At 33.5% G+C, this 19754-nt stretch overlaps 5 non-coding genes across 5 annotated transcripts; all 5 read left to right on the forward strand.

Annotated features, from left to right (window-relative positions):
* Positions 1-193: 193 nt before the first annotated feature.
* TRNAQ-UUG (transfer RNA glutamine (anticodon UUG)) lies at positions 194-265 on the forward strand. Its single transcript has one exon. It is a non-coding gene; the product is annotated as a tRNA-Gln (tRNA).
* A 2445-nt stretch (positions 266-2710) lies between these two features.
* Positions 2711-2782, forward strand: TRNAQ-UUG (transfer RNA glutamine (anticodon UUG)). Its single transcript has one exon. It is a non-coding gene; the product is annotated as a tRNA-Gln (tRNA).
* A 2445-nt stretch (positions 2783-5227) lies between these two features.
* On the forward strand, positions 5228-5299 carry TRNAQ-UUG (transfer RNA glutamine (anticodon UUG)). Its single transcript has one exon. It is a non-coding gene; the product is annotated as a tRNA-Gln (tRNA).
* Positions 5300-10261: 4962 nt separating this feature from the next.
* Positions 10262-10333, forward strand: TRNAQ-UUG (transfer RNA glutamine (anticodon UUG)). Its single transcript has one exon. It is a non-coding gene; the product is annotated as a tRNA-Gln (tRNA).
* A 2445-nt stretch (positions 10334-12778) lies between these two features.
* Positions 12779-12850, forward strand: TRNAQ-UUG (transfer RNA glutamine (anticodon UUG)). The gene has a single exon. It is a non-coding gene; the product is annotated as a tRNA-Gln (tRNA).
* Positions 12851-19754: the final 6904 nt, after the last annotated feature.

Raw genomic sequence — 19754 nt, forward strand, 5'->3', positions numbered from 1 at the left:
TAAACACCACTGTTCAACAGAGTTATAACGTTATTTGAGTCTTTTGGGCAACATCCTTCCCCAACATAGTTCAAAATGCAAAAGTTTACCAGAATAGGAAAGCAATCCAATTCAGTTTCTCTTTGACAGTACAATATTAAAAACTTTGACATTTCCACATTGCTGCAGCAGTTTGCACTTTTTCCACATGGGAGGTTCCATGGTGTAATGGTTAGCACTTTGGACTTTGAATCCAATGATCCGAGTTCAAATCTCGGTGGGACCATTTTATGACTCTTGACCAAATCATTTTCTTTCAAGTGTATTCATTAATATCACATATCTAATACCGGTAGGGTGAAAAATTAATTTATTGATTATACTCTAAAAGTTTACTAGATGTGAGCAAATAATAGAATTTTTACAATACCTGGAAACTAAATGGCTCAAAATAATGAGAGATTTTACAAACTCACTCTGGTTTCTCAAACTCATCACAGGGGCTTGATGCACGACATTACTTTTTAAAATCTTACTGTTATTGATAAGGAGAACAAGGAACTTTTTAATTGCAAAGCATTCATTAAAACAAAACTTGAGGACTCAAACTTTGTATTACGGGGACCGAAGATGTGCAGTTTGAATAATAATCTTGAAATTCAGACGTACAAAGATTTTACACACTGATTTTCAACAGTAAATCCACAACCAATAAAGTTGAATCTTTTGAAAGACATGTCAAAGGTGTGAATCTGAAATTCACTTTCAAAGAAATTCACAATGAAATGCACTGTGTAAGTCCAGCATGTTGTCAGCTAAGAAATCAGCAAAAATGAACTATCTCATTACTGGCCATATAGATGAGAAAGGAAAATAAACTCATGTTTACAATGTGGATGTGAAAGAACAGTTTCTAGGTTCAGCTTCAATATTTATGTTTATGAATAATTGATATGTTCATATTGTCTAACAGCTATCTAGATGGATAACGCTATGTATGCATCTATACATACTTATGCGTTCATACGCATCAGTATAAAACATTGATATTAGGTTTTTTCTAGACCAAATTCTAAAAAATGAGTTAAACAGTGAATCTCATAATTGTAGTAGGTCCCACAGAGATTTGAACTTGGATCGCTGGATTCAGAGTCAAGAGTGCTAACCATTACACCATGGAACCCTCTCACACAAGAGTGCCTTTTCCATTGAGACAAAAGAGAGCGCATCAGTGATGTCCTTCTCTTATATTGATAAAAAGATATCTCATTTGAATGGTCATAGTGGATAGAGATTTAATGTGATTTGATTCTTTTCAGCTATATTCTCTATAAAAGTGTTAAATATTCAAATGTTTATCTGAATATAAAAGTTATATCACAATGTTCATCTTTGCCTGTAGCATAATAAAACAGTCTACATTTCCAGACTACTGAAGCAATGTCTCTGTCTCCTGCATGGGTGGCTCGATAGAGCAATGGTTGGCAATTTGGACTTTGCATCCAATGATCCGATTTGAAACCTTGGAGGGACTTTTTTTATTACTCTTGAGCTTTTCCATTTCTTCATCTTTGTTCATTGATAGCTCAAATCCAACACCAGTAGGTTGAAAGAGTCAATTATTGAATGCTTTCAAAATGTCCATCAGCTTGAACAAGTTACATCAATACAAACTTTACAATACTTTGACATCAAATTTCTTCACAAAGTAGTTAGCCATTATAAAATCATATCCTGATTTTCTCAAACGCATTTCAGACGGGTGATTCACAGCATCACTTTTTTAAGCTTTCCCGCTATTGATAAGGCGAAAATAGCACATTTTGAATGAGAAGTTTTCTTCAATCAAACATAGAGGAACCCAAATGATGATCTCATTCAGCTAGTAAAAATGTTGTTTTATATTAGTATGGAAATCGTGAAAAGAAAATGTTTTTCATGCTGATTTACAACAGTTGATCTCCAATCGTAAAATATAAGCTTTTGGTCGGAGGCATCACAGGTACTGATCAAATTCTCATTTTTGAACTTTATTCACAAATCATATGATATGCTTTGTATACATCAACTGTATTGTTGGATCAATACTGAGTAAAAAGTGACTATCTCAATTTCAGGACATATAAAAGAGAAAGAAGTAGAAACTCATGTTTCAAATGCTGAGAGGCAACAACTGTTCATGATTTTCACCTCCACTAATTATATTTATTTTTATAATCTATATGTTTATATGTTCCTATAAATATACAGAGACATATAGCTATATATACAGAGATACATATGTACAGGTTGATTTTTACATGTTTATAAGTAAATGTGATGTTGTTCCAAATAAAACTTTTAAGAACTGAATGGAAAAGAAAATTGTAATGTTCAGATAAGTCCCACTGAAATTTGTACTCAGATCCCTGTTTTCAGAGTCCAGAGTGCTAACCACGACACCATCCACCCTCCCGTACCAGGGTGAGCTTTCCATTTTGACAGAAGAGATTTGCCTCAGGGGGCAACTTATCTTTCATTGAAAAATATTATCTCACATAAAAACCACTGTTCAACAGAGTTATAACGTTATTTGAGTCTTTTGGGCAACATCCTTCCCCAACATAGTTCAAAATGCAAAAGTTTACCAGAATAGGAAAGCAATCCAATTCAGTTTCTCTTTGACAGTACAATATTAAAAACTTTGACATTTCCACATTGCTGCAGCAGTTTGCACTTTTTCCACATGGGAGGTTCCATGGTGTAATGGTTAGCACTTTGGACTTTGAATCCAATGATCCGAGTTCAAATCTCGGTGGGACCATTTTATGACTCTTGACCAAATCATTTTCTTTCAAGTGTATTCATTAATATCACATATCTAATACCGGTAGGGTGAAAAATTAATTTATTGATTATACTCTAAAAGTTTACTAGATGTGAGCAAATAATAGAATTTTTACAATACCTGGAAACTAAATGGCTCAAAATAATGAGAGATTTTACAAACTCACTCTGGTTTCTCAAACTCATCACAGGGGCTTGATGCACGACATTACTTTTTAAAATCTTACTGTTATTGATAAGGAGAACAAGGAACTTTTTAATTGCAAAGCATTCATTAAAACAAAACTTGAGGACTCAAACTTTGTATTACGGGGACCGAAGATGTGCAGTTTGAATAATAATCTTGAAATTCAGACGTACAAAGATTTTACACACTGATTTTCAACAGTAAATCCACAACCAATAAAGTTGAATCTTTTGAAAGACATGTCAAAGGTGTGAATCTGAAATTCACTTTCAAAGAAATTCACAATGAAATGCACTGTGTAAGTCCAGCATGTTGTCAGCTAAGAAATCAGCAAAAATGAACTATCTCATTACTGGCCATATAGATGAGAAAGGAAAATAAACTCATGTTTACAATGTGGATGTGAAAGAACAGTTTCTAGGTTCAGCTTCAATATTTATGTTTATGAATAATTGATATGTTCATATTGTCTAACAGCTATCTAGATGGATAACGCTATGTATGCATCTATACATACTTATGCGTTCATACGCATCAGTATAAAACATTGATATTAGGTTTTTTCTAGACCAAATTCTAAAAAATGAGTTAAACAGTGAATCTCATAATTGTAGTAGGTCCCACAGAGATTTGAACTTGGATCGCTGGATTCAGAGTCAAGAGTGCTAACCATTACACCATGGAACCCTCTCACACAAGAGTGCCTTTTCCATTGAGACAAAAGAGAGCGCATCAGTGATGTCCTTCTCTTATATTGATAAAAAGATATCTCATTTGAATGGTCATAGTGGATAGAGATTTAATGTGATTTGATTCTTTTCAGCTATATTCTCTATAAAAGTGTTAAATATTCAAATGTTTATCTGAATATAAAAGTTATATCACAATGTTCATCTTTGCCTGTAGCATAATAAAACAGTCTACATTTCCAGACTACTGAAGCAATGTCTCTGTCTCCTGCATGGGTGGCTCGATAGAGCAATGGTTGGCAATTTGGACTTTGCATCCAATGATCCGATTTGAAACCTTGGAGGGACTTTTTTTATTACTCTTGAGCTTTTCCATTTCTTCATCTTTGTTCATTGATAGCTCAAATCCAACACCAGTAGGTTGAAAGAGTCAATTATTGAATGCTTTCAAAATGTCCATCAGCTTGAACAAGTTACATCAATACAAACTTTACAATACTTTGACATCAAATTTCTTCACAAAGTAGTTAGCCATTATAAAATCATATCCTGATTTTCTCAAACGCATTTCAGACGGGTGATTCACAGCATCACTTTTTTAAGCTTTCCCGCTATTGATAAGGCGAAAATAGCACATTTTGAATGAGAAGTTTTCTTCAATCAAACATAGAGGAACCCAAATGATGATCTCATTCAGCTAGTAAAAATGTTGTTTTATATTAGTATGGAAATCGTGAAAAGAAAATGTTTTTCATGCTGATTTACAACAGTTGATCTCCAATCGTAAAATATAAGCTTTTGGTCGGAGGCATCACAGGTACTGATCAAATTCTCATTTTTGAACTTTATTCACAAATCATATGATATGCTTTGTATACATCAACTGTATTGTTGGATCAATACTGAGTAAAAAGTGACTATCTCAATTTCAGGACATATAAAAGAGAAAGAAGTAGAAACTCATGTTTCAAATGCTGAGAGGCAACAACTGTTCATGATTTTCACCTCCACTAATTATATTTATTTTTATAATCTATATGTTTATATGTTCCTATAAATATACAGAGACATATAGCTATATATACAGAGATACATATGTACAGGTTGATTTTTACATGTTTATAAGTAAATGTGATGTTGTTCCAAATAAAACTTTTAAGAACTGAATGGAAAAGAAAATTGTAATGTTCAGATAAGTCCCACTGAAATTTGTACTCAGATCCCTGTTTTCAGAGTCCAGAGTGCTAACCACGACACCATCCACCCTCCCGTACCAGGGTGAGCTTTCCATTTTGACAGAAGAGATTTGCCTCAGGGGGCAACTTATCTTTCATTGAAAAATATTATCTCACATAAAAACCACTGTTCAACAGAGTTATAACGTTATTTGAGTCTTTTGGGCAACATCCTTCCCCAACATAGTTCAAAATGCAAAAGTTTACCAGAATAGGAAAGCAATCCAATTCAGTTTCTCTTTGACAGTACAATATTAAAAACTTTGACATTTCCACATTGCTGCAGCAGTTTGCACTTTTTCCACATGGGAGGTTCCATGGTGTAATGGTTAGCACTTTGGACTTTGAATCCAATGATCCGAGTTCAAATCTCGGTGGGACCATTTTATGACTCTTGACCAAATCATTTTCTTTCAAGTGTATTCATTAATATCACATATCTAATACCGGTAGGGTGAAAAATTAATTTATTGATTATACTCTAAAAGTTTACTAGATGTGAGCAAATAATAGAATTTTTACAATACCTGGAAACTAAATGGCTCAAAATAATGAGAGATTTTACAAACTCACTCTGGTTTCTCAAACTCATCACAGGGGCTTGATGCACGACATTACTTTTTAAAATCTTACTGTTATTGATAAGGAGAACAAGGAACTTTTTAATTGCAAATCATTCATTAAAACAAAACTTGAGGACTCAAACTTTGTATTACGGGGACCGAAGATGTGCAGTTTGAATAATAATCTTGAAATTCAGACGTACAAAGATTTTACACACTGATTTTCAACAGTAAATCCACAACCAATAAAGTTGAATCTTTTGAAAGACATGTCAAAGGTGTGAATCTGAAATTCACTTTCAAAGAAATTCACAATGAAATGCACTGTGTAAGTCCAGCATGTTGTCAGCTAAGAAATCAGCAAAAATGAACTATCTCATTACTGGCCATATAGATGAGAAAGGAAAATAAACTCATGTTTACAATGTGGATGTGAAAGAACAGTTTCTAGGTTCAGCTTCAATATTTATGTTTATGAATAATTGATATGTTCATATTGTCTAACAGCTATCTAGATGGATAAAGCTATGTATGCATCTATACATACTTATGCGTTCATACGCATCAGTATAAAACATTGATATTAGGTTTTTTCTAGACCAAATTCTAAAAAATGAGTTAAACAGTGAATCTCATAATTGTAGTAGGTCCCACCGAGATTTGAACTCGGATCGCTGGATTCAGAGTCAAGAGTGCTAACCATTACACCATGGAACCCTCTCACACAAGAGTGCCTTTTCCATTGAGACAAAAGAGAGCGCATCAGTGATGTCCTTCTCTTATATTGATAAAAAGATATCTCATTTGAATGGTCATAGTGGATAGAGATTTAATGTGATTTGATTCTTTTCAGCTATATTCTCTATAAAAGTGTTAAATATTCAAATGTTTATCTGAATATAAAAGTTATATCACAATGTTCATCTTTGCCTGTAGCATAATAAAACAGTCTACATTTCCAGACTACTGAAGCAATGTCTCTGTCTCCTGCATGGGTGGCTCGATAGAGCAATGGTTGGCAATTTGGACTTTGCATCCAATGATCCGATTTGAAACCTTGGAGGGACTTTTTTTATTACTCTTGAGCTTTTCCATTTCTTCATCTTTGTTCATTGATAGCTCAAATCCAACACCAGTAGGTTGAAAGAGTCAATTATTGAATGCTTTCAAAATGTCCATCAGCTTGAACAAGTTACATCAATACAAACTTTACAATACTTTGACATCAAATTTCTTCACAAAGTAGTTAGCCATTATAAAATCATATCCTGATTTTCTCAAACGCATTTCAGACGGGTGATTCACAGCATCACTTTTTTAAGCTTTCCCGCTATTGATAAGGCGAAAATAGCACATTTTGAATGAGAAGTTTTCTTCAATCAAACATAGAGGAACCCAAATGATGATCTCATTCAGCTAGTAAAAATGTTGTTTTATATTAGTATGGAAATCGTGAAAAGAAAATGTTTTTCATGCTGATTTACAACAGTTGATCTCCAATCGTAAAATATAAGCTTTTGGTCGGAGGCATCACAGGTACTGATCAAATTCTCATTTTTGAACTTTATTCACAAATCATATGATATGCTTTGTATACATCAACTGTATTGTTGGATCAATACTGAGTAAAAAGTGACTATCTCAATTTCAGGACATATAAAAGAGAAAGAAGTAGAAACTCATGTTTCAAATGCTGAGAGGCAACAACTGTTCATGATTTTCACCTCCACTAATTATATTTATTTTTATAATCTATATGTTTATATGTTCCTATAAATATACAGAGACATATAGCTATATATACAGAGATACATATGTACAGGTTGATTTTTACATGTTTATAAGTAAATGTGATATTGTTCCAAATAAAACTTCTAAGAACTGAATGGAAAAGAAAATTGTAAAGTTCAGATAAGTCCCACTGAAATTTGTACTCAGATCCCTGTTTTCAGAGTCCAGAGTGCTAACCACGACACCATCCACCCTCCCGTACCAGGGTGAGCTTTCCATTTTGACAGAAGAGATTTGCCTCAGGGGGCAACTTATCTTTCATTGAAAAATATTATCTCACATAAAAACCACTGTTCAACAGAGTTATAACGTTATTTGAGTCTTTTGGGCAACATCCTTCCCCAACATAGTTCAATATGCAAAAGTTTACCAGAATAGGAAAGCAATCCAATTCAGTTTCTCTTTGACAGTAGAATATGAAAAACTTTGACATTTCCACATTGCTGCAGCAGTTTGCACTCCTTTCACTTGGGAGGTTCCATGGTGTAATGGTTAGCACTTTGGACTTTGAATCCAATGATCCGAGTTCAAATCTCGGTGGCACCATTTTATGACTCTTGACCAAATCATTTTCTTTCAAGTGTATTCATTAATATCACATATCTAATACCGGTAGGGTGAAAAATTAATTTATTGATTATACTCTAAAAGTTTACTAGATGTGAGCAAATAATAGAATTTTTACAATACCTGGAAACTAAATGGCTCAAAATAATGAGAGATTTTACAAACTCACTCTGGTTTCTCAAACTCATCACAGGGGCCTGATGCACGACATTACTTTTTAAAATCTTACTGTTATTGATAAGGGGAACAAGGAACTTTTTAATTGCAAAGCATTCATTAAAACAAAACTTGAGGAGTCAAACTTTGTATTACGGGGACCGAAGATGTGCAGTTTGAATAATAATCTTGAAATTCAGACGTACAAAGATTTTACACACTGATTTTCAACAGTAAATCCACAACCAATAAAGGTGAATCTTTTGAAAGACATGTCAAAGGTGTGAATCTGAAATTCACTTTCAAAGAAATTCACAATGAAATGCACTGTGTAAGTCCAGCATGTTGTCAGCTAAGAAATCAGCAAAAATGAACTATCTCATTACTGGCCATATAGATGAGAAAGGAAAATAAACTCATGTTTACAATGTGGATGTGAAAGAACAGTTTCTAGGTTCAGCTTCAATATTTATGTTTATGAATAATTGATATGTTCATATTGTCTAACAGCTATCTAGATGGATAACGCTATGTATGCATCTATACATACTTATGCGTTCATACGCATCAGTATAAAACATTGATATTAGGTTTTTTCTAGACCAAATTCTAAAAAATGAGTTAAACAGTGAATCTCATAATTGTAGTAGGTCCCACAGAGATTTGAACTTGGATCGCTGGATTCAGAGTCAAGAGTGCTAACCATTACACTATGGAACCCTCTCACACAAGAGTGCCTTTTCCATTGAGACAAAAGAGAGCGCATCAGTGATGTCCTTCTCTTATATTGATAAAAAGATATCTCATTTGAATGGTCATAGTGGATAGAGATTTAATGTGATTTGATTCTTTTCAGCTATATTCTCTATAAAAGTGTTAAATATTCAAATGTTTATCTGAATATAAAAGTTATATCACAATGTTCATCTTTGCCTGTAGCATAATAAAACAGTCTACATTTCCAGACTACTGAAGCAATGTCTCTGTCTCCTGCATGGGTGGCTCGATAGAGCAATGGTTGGCAATTTGGACTTTGCATCCAATGATCCGATTTGAAACCTTGGAGGGACTTTTTTTATTACTCTTGAGCTTTTCCATTTCTTCATCTTTGTTCATTGATAGCTCAAATCCAACACCAGTAGGTTGAAAGAGTCAATTATTGAATGCTTTCAAAATGTCCATCAGCTTGAACAAGTTACATCAATACAAACTTTACAATACTTTGACATCAAATTTCTTCACAAAGTAGTTAGCCATTATAAAATCATATCCTGATTTTCTCAAACGCATTTCAGACGGGTGATTCACAGCATCACTTTTTTAAGCTTTCCCGCTATTGATAAGGCGAAAATAGCACATTTTGAATGAGAAGTTTTCTTCAATCAAACATAGAGGAACCCAAATGATGATCTCATTCAGCTAGTAAAAATGTTGTTTTATATTAGTATGGAAATCGTGAAAAGAAAATGTTTTTCATGCTGATTTACAACAGTTGATCTCCAATCGTAAAATATAAGCTTTTGGTCGGAGGCATCACAGGTACTGATCAAATTCTCATTTTTGAACTTTATTCACAAATCATATGATATGCTTTGTATACATCAACTGTATTGTTGGATCAATACTGAGTAAAAAGTGACTATCTCAATTTCAGGACATATAAAAGAGAAAGAAGTAGAAACTCATGTTTCAAATGCTGAGAGGCAACAACTGTTCATGATTTTCACCTCCACTAATTATATTTATTTTTATAATCTATATGTTTATATGTTCCTATAAATATACAGAGACATATAGCTATATATACAGAGATACATATGTACAGGTTGATTTTTACATGTTTATAAGTAAATGTGATGTTGTTCCAAATAAAACTTTTAAGAACTGAATGGAAAAGAAAATTGTAATGTTCAGATAAGTCCCACTGAAATTTGTACTCAGATCCCTGTTTTCAGAGTCCAGAGTGCTAACCACGACACCATCCACCCTCCCGTACCAGGGTGAGCTTTCCATTTTGACAGAAGAGATTTGCCTCAGGGGGCAACTTATCTTTCATTGAAAAATATTATCTCACATAAAAACCACTGTTCAACAGAGTTATAACGTTATTTGAGTCTTTTGGGCAACATCCTTCCCCAACATAGTTCAATATGCAAAAGTTTACCAGAATAGGAAAGCAATCCAATTCAGTTTCTCTTTGACAGTACAATATTAAAAACTTTGACATTTCCACATTGCTGCAACAGTTTGCACTTCTTCCACATGGGAGGTTCCATGGTGTAATGGTTAGCACTTTGGACTTTGAATCCAATGATCTGAGTTCAAATCTCGGTGGGACCATTTTATGACTCTTGACCAAATCATTTTCTTTCAAGTGTATTCATTAATATCACATATCTAATACCGGTAGGGTGAAAAATTAATTTATTGATTATACTCTAAAAGTTTACTAGATGTGAGCAAATAATAGAATTTTTACAATACCTGGAAACTAAATGGCTCAAAATAATGAGAGATTTTACAAACTCACTCTGGTTTCTCAAACTCATCACAGGGGCTTGATGCACGACATTACTTTTTAAAATCTTACTGTTATTGATAAGGGGAACAAGGAACTTTTTAATTGCAAAGCATTCATTAAAACAAAACTTGAGGAGTCAAACTTTGTATTACGGGGACCGAAGATGTGCAGTTTGAATAATAATCTTGAAATTCAGACGTACAAAGATTTTACACACTGATTTTCAACAGTAAATCCACAACCAATAAAGGTGAATCTTTTGAAAGACATGTCAAAGGTGTGAATCTGAAATTCACTTTCAAAGAAATTCACAATGAAATGCACTGTGTAAGTCCAGCATGTTGTCAGCTAAGAAATCAGCAAAAATGAACTATCTCATTACTGGCCATATAGATGAGAAAGGAAAATAAACTCATGTTTACAATGTGGATGTGAAAGAACAGTTTCTAGGTTCAGCTTCAATATTTATGTTTATGAATAATTGATATGTTCATATTGTCTAACAGCTATCTAGATGGATAAAGCTATGTATGCATCTATACATACTTATGCGTTCATACGCATCAGTATAAAACATTGATATTAGGTTTTTTCTAGACCAAATTCTAAAAAATGAGTTAAACAGTGAATCTCATTATTGTAGTAGGTCCCACCGAGATTTGAACTCGGATCGCTGGATTCAGAGTCCAGAGTGCTAACCATTACACCATGCAACCCTCTCACACAAGAGTGCCTTTTCCATTGAGACAAAAGAGAGCGCATCAGTGATGTCCTTCTCTTATATTGATAAAAAGATATCTCATTTGAATGGTCATAGTGGATAGAGATTTAATGTGATTTGATTCTTTTCAGCTATATTCTCTATAAAAGTGTTAAATATTCAAATGTTTATCTGAATATAAAAGTTATATCACAATGTTCATCTTTGCCTGTAGCATAATAAAACAGTCTACATTTCCAGACTACTGAAGCAATGTCTCTGTCTCCTGCATGGGTGGCTCGATAGAGCAATGGTTGGCAATTTGGACTTTGCATCCAATGATCCGATTTGAAACCTTGGAGGGACTTTTTTTATTACTCTTGAGCTTTTCCATTTCTTCATCTTTGTTCATTGATAGCTCAAATCCAACACCAGTAGGTTGAAAGAGTCAATTATTGAATGCTTTCAAAATGTCCATCAGCTTGAACAAGTTACATCAATACAAACTTTGCAATACTTTGACATCAAATTTCTTCACAAAGTAGTTAGCCATTATAAAATCATATCCTGATTTTCTCAAACGCATTTCAGACGGGTGATTCACAGCATCACTTTTTTAAGCTTTCCCGCTATTGATAAGGCGAAAATAGCACATTTTGAATGAGAAGTTTTCTTCAATCAAACATAGAGGAACCCAAATGATGATCTCATTCAGCTAGTAAAAATGTTGTTTTATATTAGTATGGAAATCGTGAAAAGAAAATGTTTTTCATGCTGATTTACAACAGTTGATCTCCAATCGTAAAATATAAGCTTTTGGTCGGAGGCATCACAGGTACTGATCAAATTCTCATTTTTGAACTTTATTCACAAATCATATGATATGCTTTGTATACATCAACTGTATTGTTGGATCAATACTGAGTAAAAAGTGACTATCTCAATTTCAGGACATATAAAAGAGAAAGAAGTAGAAACTCATGTTTCAAATGCTGAGAGGCAACAACTGTTCATGATTTTCACCTCCACTAATTATATATATTTTTATAATCTATATGTTTATATGTTCCTATAAATATACAGAGACATATAGCTATATATACAGAGATACATATGTACAGGTTGATTTTTACATGTTTATAAGTAAATGTGATGTTGTTCCAAATAAAACTTTTAAGAACTGAATGGAAAAGAAAATTGTAATGTTCAGATAAGTCCCACTGAAATTTGTACTCAGATCCCTGTTTTCAGAGTCCAGAGTGCTAACCACGACACCATCCACCCTCCCGTACCAGGGTGAGCTTTCCATTTTGACAGAAGAGATTTGCCTCAGGGGGCAACTTATCTTTCATTGAAAAATATTATCTCACATAAAAACTACTGTTCAACAGAGTTATAACGTTATTTGAGTCTTTTGGGCAACATCCTTCCCCAACATAGTTCAAAATGCAAAAGTTTACCAGAATAGGAAAGCAATCCAATTCAGTTTCTCTTTGACAGTACAATATTAAAAACTTTGACATTTCCACATTGCTGCAGCAGTTTGCACTTTTTCCACATGGGAGGTTCCATGGTGTAATGGTTAGCACTTTGGACTTTGAATCCAATGATCCGAGTTCAAATCTCGGTGGGACCATTTTATGACTCTTGACCAAATCATTTTCTTTCAAGTGTATTCATTAATATCACATATCTAATACCGGTAGGGTGAAAAATTAATTTATTGATTATACTCTAAAAGTTTACTAGATGTGAGCAAATAATAGAATTTTTACAATACCTGGAAACTAAATGGCTCAAAATAATGAGAGATTTTACAAACTCACTCTGGTTTCTCAAACTCATCACAGGGGCTTGATGCACGACATTACTTTTTAAAATCTTACTGTTATTGATAAGGAGAACAAGGAACTTTTTAATTGCAAAGCATTCATTAAAACAAAACTTGAGGACTCAAACTTTGTATTACGGGGACCGAAGATGTGCAGTTTGAATAATAATCTTGAAATTCAGACGTACAAAGATTTTACACACTGATTTTCAACAGTAAATCCACAACCAATAAAGTTGAATCTTTTGAAAGACATGTCAAAGGTGTGAATCTGAAATTCACTTTCAAAGAAATTCACAATGAAATGCACTGTGTAAGTCCAGCATGTTGTCAGCTAAGAAATCAGCAAAAATGAACTATCTCATTACTGGCCATATAGATGAGAAAGGAAAATAAACTCATGTTTACAATGTGGATGTGAAAGAACAGTTTCTAGGTTCAGCTTCAATATTTATGTTTATGAATAATTGATATGTTCATATTGTCTAACAGCTATCTAGATGGATAAAGCTATGTATGCATCTATACATACTTATGCGTTCATACGCATCAGTATAAAACATTGATATTAGGTTTTTTCTAGACCAAATTCTAAAAAATGAGTTAAACAGTGAATCTCATAATTGTAGTAGGTCCCACCGAGATTTGAACTCGGATCGCTGGATTCAGAGTCAAGAGTGCTAACCATTACACCATGGAACCCTCTCACACAAGAGTGCCTTTTCCATTGAGACAAAAGAGAGCGCATCAGTGATGTCCTTCTCTTATATTGATAAAAAGATATCTCATTTGAATGGTCATAGTGGATAGAGATTTAATGTGATTTGATTCTTTTCAGCTATATTCTCTATAAAAGTGTTAAATATTCAAATGTTTATCTGAATATAAAAGTTATATCACAATGTTCATCTTTGCCTGTAGCATAATAAAACAGTCTACATTTCCAGACTACTGAAGCAATGTCTCTGTCTCCTGCATGGGTGGCTCGATAGAGCAATGGTTGGCAATTTGGACTTTGCATCCAATGATCCGATTTGAAACCTTGGAGGGACTTTTTTTATTACTCTTGAGCTTTTCCATTTCTTCATCTTTGTTCATTGATAGCTCAAATCCAACACCAGTAGGTTGAAAGAGTCAATTATTGAATGCTTTCAAAATGTCCATCAGCTTGAACAAGTTACATCAATACAAACTTTACAATACTTTGACATCAAATTTCTTCACAAAGTAGTTAGCCATTATAAAATCATATCCTGATTTTCTCAAACGCATTTCAGACGGGTGATTCACAGCATCACTTTTTTAAGCTTTCCCGCTATTGATAAGGCGAAAATAGCACATTTTGAATGAGAAGTTTTCTTCAATCAAACATAGAGGAACCCAAATGATGATCTCATTCAGCTAGTAAAAATGTTGTTTTATATTAGTATGGAAATCGTGAAAAGAAAATGTTTTTCATGCTGATTTACAACAGTTGATCTCCAATCGTAAAATATAAGCTTTTGGTCGGAGGCATGACAGGTACTGATCAAATTCTCATTTTTGAACTTCATTCACAAATCATATGATATGCTTTGTATACATCAACTGTATTGTTGGATCAATAATGAGTAAAAAGTGACTATCTCAATTTCAGGACATATAAAAGAGAAAGAAGTAGAAACTCATGTTTCAAATGCTGAGAGGCAACAACTGTTCATGATTTTCACCTCCACTAATTATATTTATTTTTATAATCTATATGTTTATATGTTCCTATAAATATACAGAGACATATAGCTATATATACAGAGATACATATGTACAGGTTGATTTTTACATGTTTATAAGTAAATGTGATATTGTTCCAAATAAAACTTCTAAGAACTGAATGGAAAAGAAAATTGTAAAGTTCAGATAAGTCCCACTGAAATTTGTACTCAGATCCCTGTTTTCAGAGTCCAGAGTGCTAACCACGACACCATCCACCCTCCCGTACCAGGGTGAGCTTTCCATTTTGACAGAAGAGATTTGCCTCAGGGGGCAACTTATCTTTCATTGAAAAATATTATCTCACATAAAAACCACTGTTCAACAGAGTTATAACGTTATTTGAGTCTTTTGGGCAACATCCTTCCCCAACATAGTTCAATATGCAAAAGTTTACCAGAATAGGAAAGCAATCCAATTCAGTTTCTCTTTGACAGTAGAATATGAAAAACTTTGACATTTCCACATTGCTGCAGCAGTTTGCACTCCTTTCACTTGGGAGGTTCCATGGTGTAATGGTTAGCACTTTGGACTTTGAATCCAATGATCCGAGTTCAAATCTCGGTGGCACCATTTTATGACTCTTGACCAAATCATTTTCTTTCAAGTGTATTCATTAATATCACATATCTAATACCGGTAGGGTGAAAAATTAATTTATTGATTATACTCTAAAAGTTTACTAGATGTGAGCAAATAATAGAATTTTTACAATACCTGGAAACTAAATGGCTCAAAATAATGAGAGATTTTACAAACTCACTCTGGTTTCTCAAACTCATCACAGGGGCCTGATGCACGACATTACTTTTTAAAATCTTACTGTTATTGATAAGGGGAACAAGGAACTTTTTAATTGCAAAGCATTCATTAAAACAAAACTTGAGGAGTCAAACTTTGTATTACGGGGACCGAAGATGTGCAGTTTGAATAATAATCTTGAAATTCAGACGTACAAAGATTTTACACACTGATTTTCAACAGTAAATCCACAACCAATAAAGGTGAATCTTTTGAAAGACATGTCAAAGGTGTGAATCTGAAATTCACTTTCAAAGAAATTCACAATGAAATGCACTGTGTAAGTCCAGCATGTTGTCAGCTAAGAAATCAGCAAAAATGAACTATCTCATTACTGGCCATATAGATGAGAAAGGAAAATAAACTCATGTTTACAATGTGGATGTGAAAGAACAGTTTCTAGGTTCAGCTTCAATATTTATGTTTATGAATAATTGATATGTTCATATTGTCTAACAGCTATCTAGATGGATAAAGCTATGTATGCATCTATACATACTTATGCGTTCATACGCATCAGTATAAAACATTGATATTAGGTTTTTTCTAGACCAAATTCTAAAAAATGAGTTAAACAGTGAATCTCATAATTGTAGAAGGTCCCACCGAGATTTGAACTTGGATCGCTGGATTCAGAGTCAAGAGTGCTAACCATTACACCATGGAACCCTCTCACACAAGAGTGCCTTTTCCATTGAGACAAAAGAGAGCGCATCAGTGATGTCCTTCTCTTATATTGATAAAAAGATATCTCATTTGAATGGTCATAGTGGATAGAGATTTAATGTGATTTGATTCTTTTCAGCTATATTCTCTATAAAAGTGTTAAATATTCAAATGTTTATCTGAATATAAAAGTTATATCACAATGTTCATCTTTGCCTGTAGCATAATAAAACAGTCTACATTTCCAGACTACTGAAGCAATGTCTCTGTCTCCTGCATGGGTGGCTCGATAGAGCAATGGTTGGCAATTTGGACTTTGCATCCAATGATCCGATTTGAAACCTTGGAGGGACTTTTTTTATTACTCTTGAGCTTTTCCATTTCTTCATCTTTGTTCATTGATAGCTCAAATCCAACACCAGTAGGTTGAAAGAGTCAATTATTGAATGCTTTCAAAATGTCCATCAGCTTGAACAAGTTACATCAATACAAACTTTACAATACTTTGACATCAAATTTCTTCACAAAGTAGTTAGCCATTATAAAATCATATCCTGATTTTCTCAAACGCATTTCAGACGGGTGATTCACAGCATCACTTTTTTAAGCTTTCCCGCTATTGATAAGGCGAAAATAGCACATTTTGAATGAGAAGTTTTCTTCAATCAAACATAGAGGAACCCAAATGATGATCTCATTCAGCTAGTAAAAATGTTGTTTTATATTAGTATGGAAATCGTGAAAAGAAAATGTTTTTCATGCTGATTTACAACAGTTGATCTCCAATCGTAAAATATAAGCTTTTGGTCGGAGGCATCACAGGTACTGATCAAATTCTCATTTTTGAACTTTATTCACAAATCATATGATATGCTTTGTATACATCAACTGTATTGTTGGATCAATACTGAGTAAAAAGTGACTATCTCAATTTCAGGACATATAAAAGAGAAAGAAGTAGAAACTCATGTTTCAAATGCTGAGAGGCAACAACTGTTCATGATTTTCACCTCCACTAATTATATTTATTTTTATAATCTATATGTTTATATGTTCCTATAAATATACAGAGACATATAGCTATATATACAGAGATACATATGTACAGGTTGATTTTTACATGTTTATAAGTAAATGTGATGTTGTTCCAAATAAAACTTTTAAGAACTGAATGGAAAAGAAAATTGTAATGTTCAGATAAGTCCCACTGAAATTTGTACTCAGATCCCTGTTTTCAGAGTCCAGAGTGCTAACCACGACACCATCCACCCTCCCGTACCAGGGTGAGCTTTCCATTTTGACAGAAGAGATTTGCCTCAGGGGGCAACTTATCTTTCATTGAAAAATATTATCTCACATAAAAACCACTGTTCAACAGAGTTATAACGTTATTTGAGTCTTTTGGGCAACATCCTTCCCCAACATAGTTCAATATGCAAAAGTTTACCAGAATAGGAAAGCAATCCAATTCAGTTTCTCTTTGACAGTAGAATATGAAAAACTTTGACATTTCCACATTGCTGCAGCAGTTTGCACTCCTTTCACTTGGGAGGTTCCATGGTGTAATGGTTAGCACTTTGGACTTTGAATCCAATGATCCGAGTTCAAATCTCGGTGGCACCATTTTATGACTCTTGACCAAATCATTTTCTTTCAAGTGTATTCATTAATATCACATATCTAATACCGGTAGGGTGAAAAATTAATTTATTGATTATACTCTAAAAGTTTACTAGATGTGAGCAAATAATAGAATTTTTACAATACCTGGAAACTAAATGGCTCAAAATAATGAGAGATTTTACAAACTCACTCTGGTTTCTCAAACTCATCACAGGGGCCTGATGCACGACATTACTTTTTAAAATCTTACTGTTATTGATAAGGGGAACAAGGAACTTTTTAATTGCAAAGCATTCATTAAAACAAAACTTGAGGAGTCAAACTTTGTATTACGGGGACCGAAGATGTGCAGTTTGAATAATAATCTTGAAATTCAGACGTACAAAGATTTTACACACTGATTTTCAACAGTAAATCCACAACCAATAAAGGTGAATCTTTTGAAAGACATGTCAAAGGTGTGAATCTGAAATTCACTTTCAAAGAAATTCACAATGAAATGCACTGTGTAAGTCCAGCATGTTGTCAGCTAAGAAATCAGCAAAAATGAACTATCTCATTACTGGCCATATAGATGAGAAAGGAAAACAAACTCATGTTTACAATGTGGATGTGAAAGAACAGTTTCTAGGTTCAGCTTCAATATTTATGTTTATGAATAATTGATATGTTCATATTGTCTAACAGCTATCTAGATGGATAAAGCTATGTATGCATCTATACATACTTATGCGTTCATACGCATCAGTATAAAACATTGATATTAGGTTTTTTCTAGACCAAATTCTAAAAAATGAGTTAAACAGTGAATCTCATAATTGTAGTAGGTCCCACCGAGATTTGAACTTGGATCGCTGGATTCAGAGTCAAGAGTGCTAACCATTACACCATGGAACCCTCTCACACAAGAGTGCCTTTTCCATTGAGACAAAAGAGAGCGCATCAGTGATGTCCTTCTCTTATATTGATAAAAAGATATCTCATTTGAATGGTCATAGTGGATAGAGATTTAATGTGATTTGATTCTTTTCAGCTATATTCTCTATAAAAGTGTTAAATATTCAAATGTTTATCTGAATATAAAAGTTATATCACAATGTTCATCTTTGCCTGTAGCATAATAAAACAGTCTACATTTCCAGACTACTGAAGCAATGTCTCTGTCTCCTGCATGGGTGGCTCGATAGAGCAATGGTTGGCAATTTGGACTTTGCATCCAATGATCCGATTTGAAACCTTGGAGGGACTTTTTTTATTACTCTTGAGCTTTTCCATTTCTTCATCTTTGTTCATTGATAGCTCAAATCCAACACCAGTAGGTTGAAAGAGTCAATTATTGAATGCTTTCAAAATGTCCATCAGCTTGAACAAGTTACATCAATACAAACTTTACAATACTTTGACATCAAATTTCTTCACAAAGTAGTTAGCCATTATAAAATCATATCCTGATTTTCTCAAACGCATTTCAGACGGGTGATTCACAGCATCACTTTTTTAAGCTTTCCCGCTATTGATAAGGCGAAAATAGCACATTTTGAATGAGAAGTTTTCTTCAATCAAACATAGAGGAACCCAAATGATGATCTCATTCAGCTAGTAAAAATGTTGTTTTATATTAGTATGGAAATCGTGAAAAGAAAATGTTTTTCATGCTGATTTACAACAGTTGATCTCCAATCGTAAAATATAAGCTTTTGGTCGGAGGCATCACAGGTACTGATCAAATTCTCATTTTTGAACTTTATTCACAAATCATATGATATGCTTTGTATACATCAACTGTATTGTTGGATCAATACTGAGTAAAAAGTGACTATCTCAATTTCAGGACATATAAAAGAGAAAGAAGTAGAAACTCATGTTTCAA

The sequence above is a fragment of the Triturus cristatus genome, chromosome 5_2 (genome assembly GCF_964204655.1).
Source record: "Triturus cristatus chromosome 5_2, aTriCri1.1, whole genome shotgun sequence".
Taxonomy (NCBI): domain Eukaryota; kingdom Metazoa; phylum Chordata; class Amphibia; order Caudata; family Salamandridae; genus Triturus; species Triturus cristatus.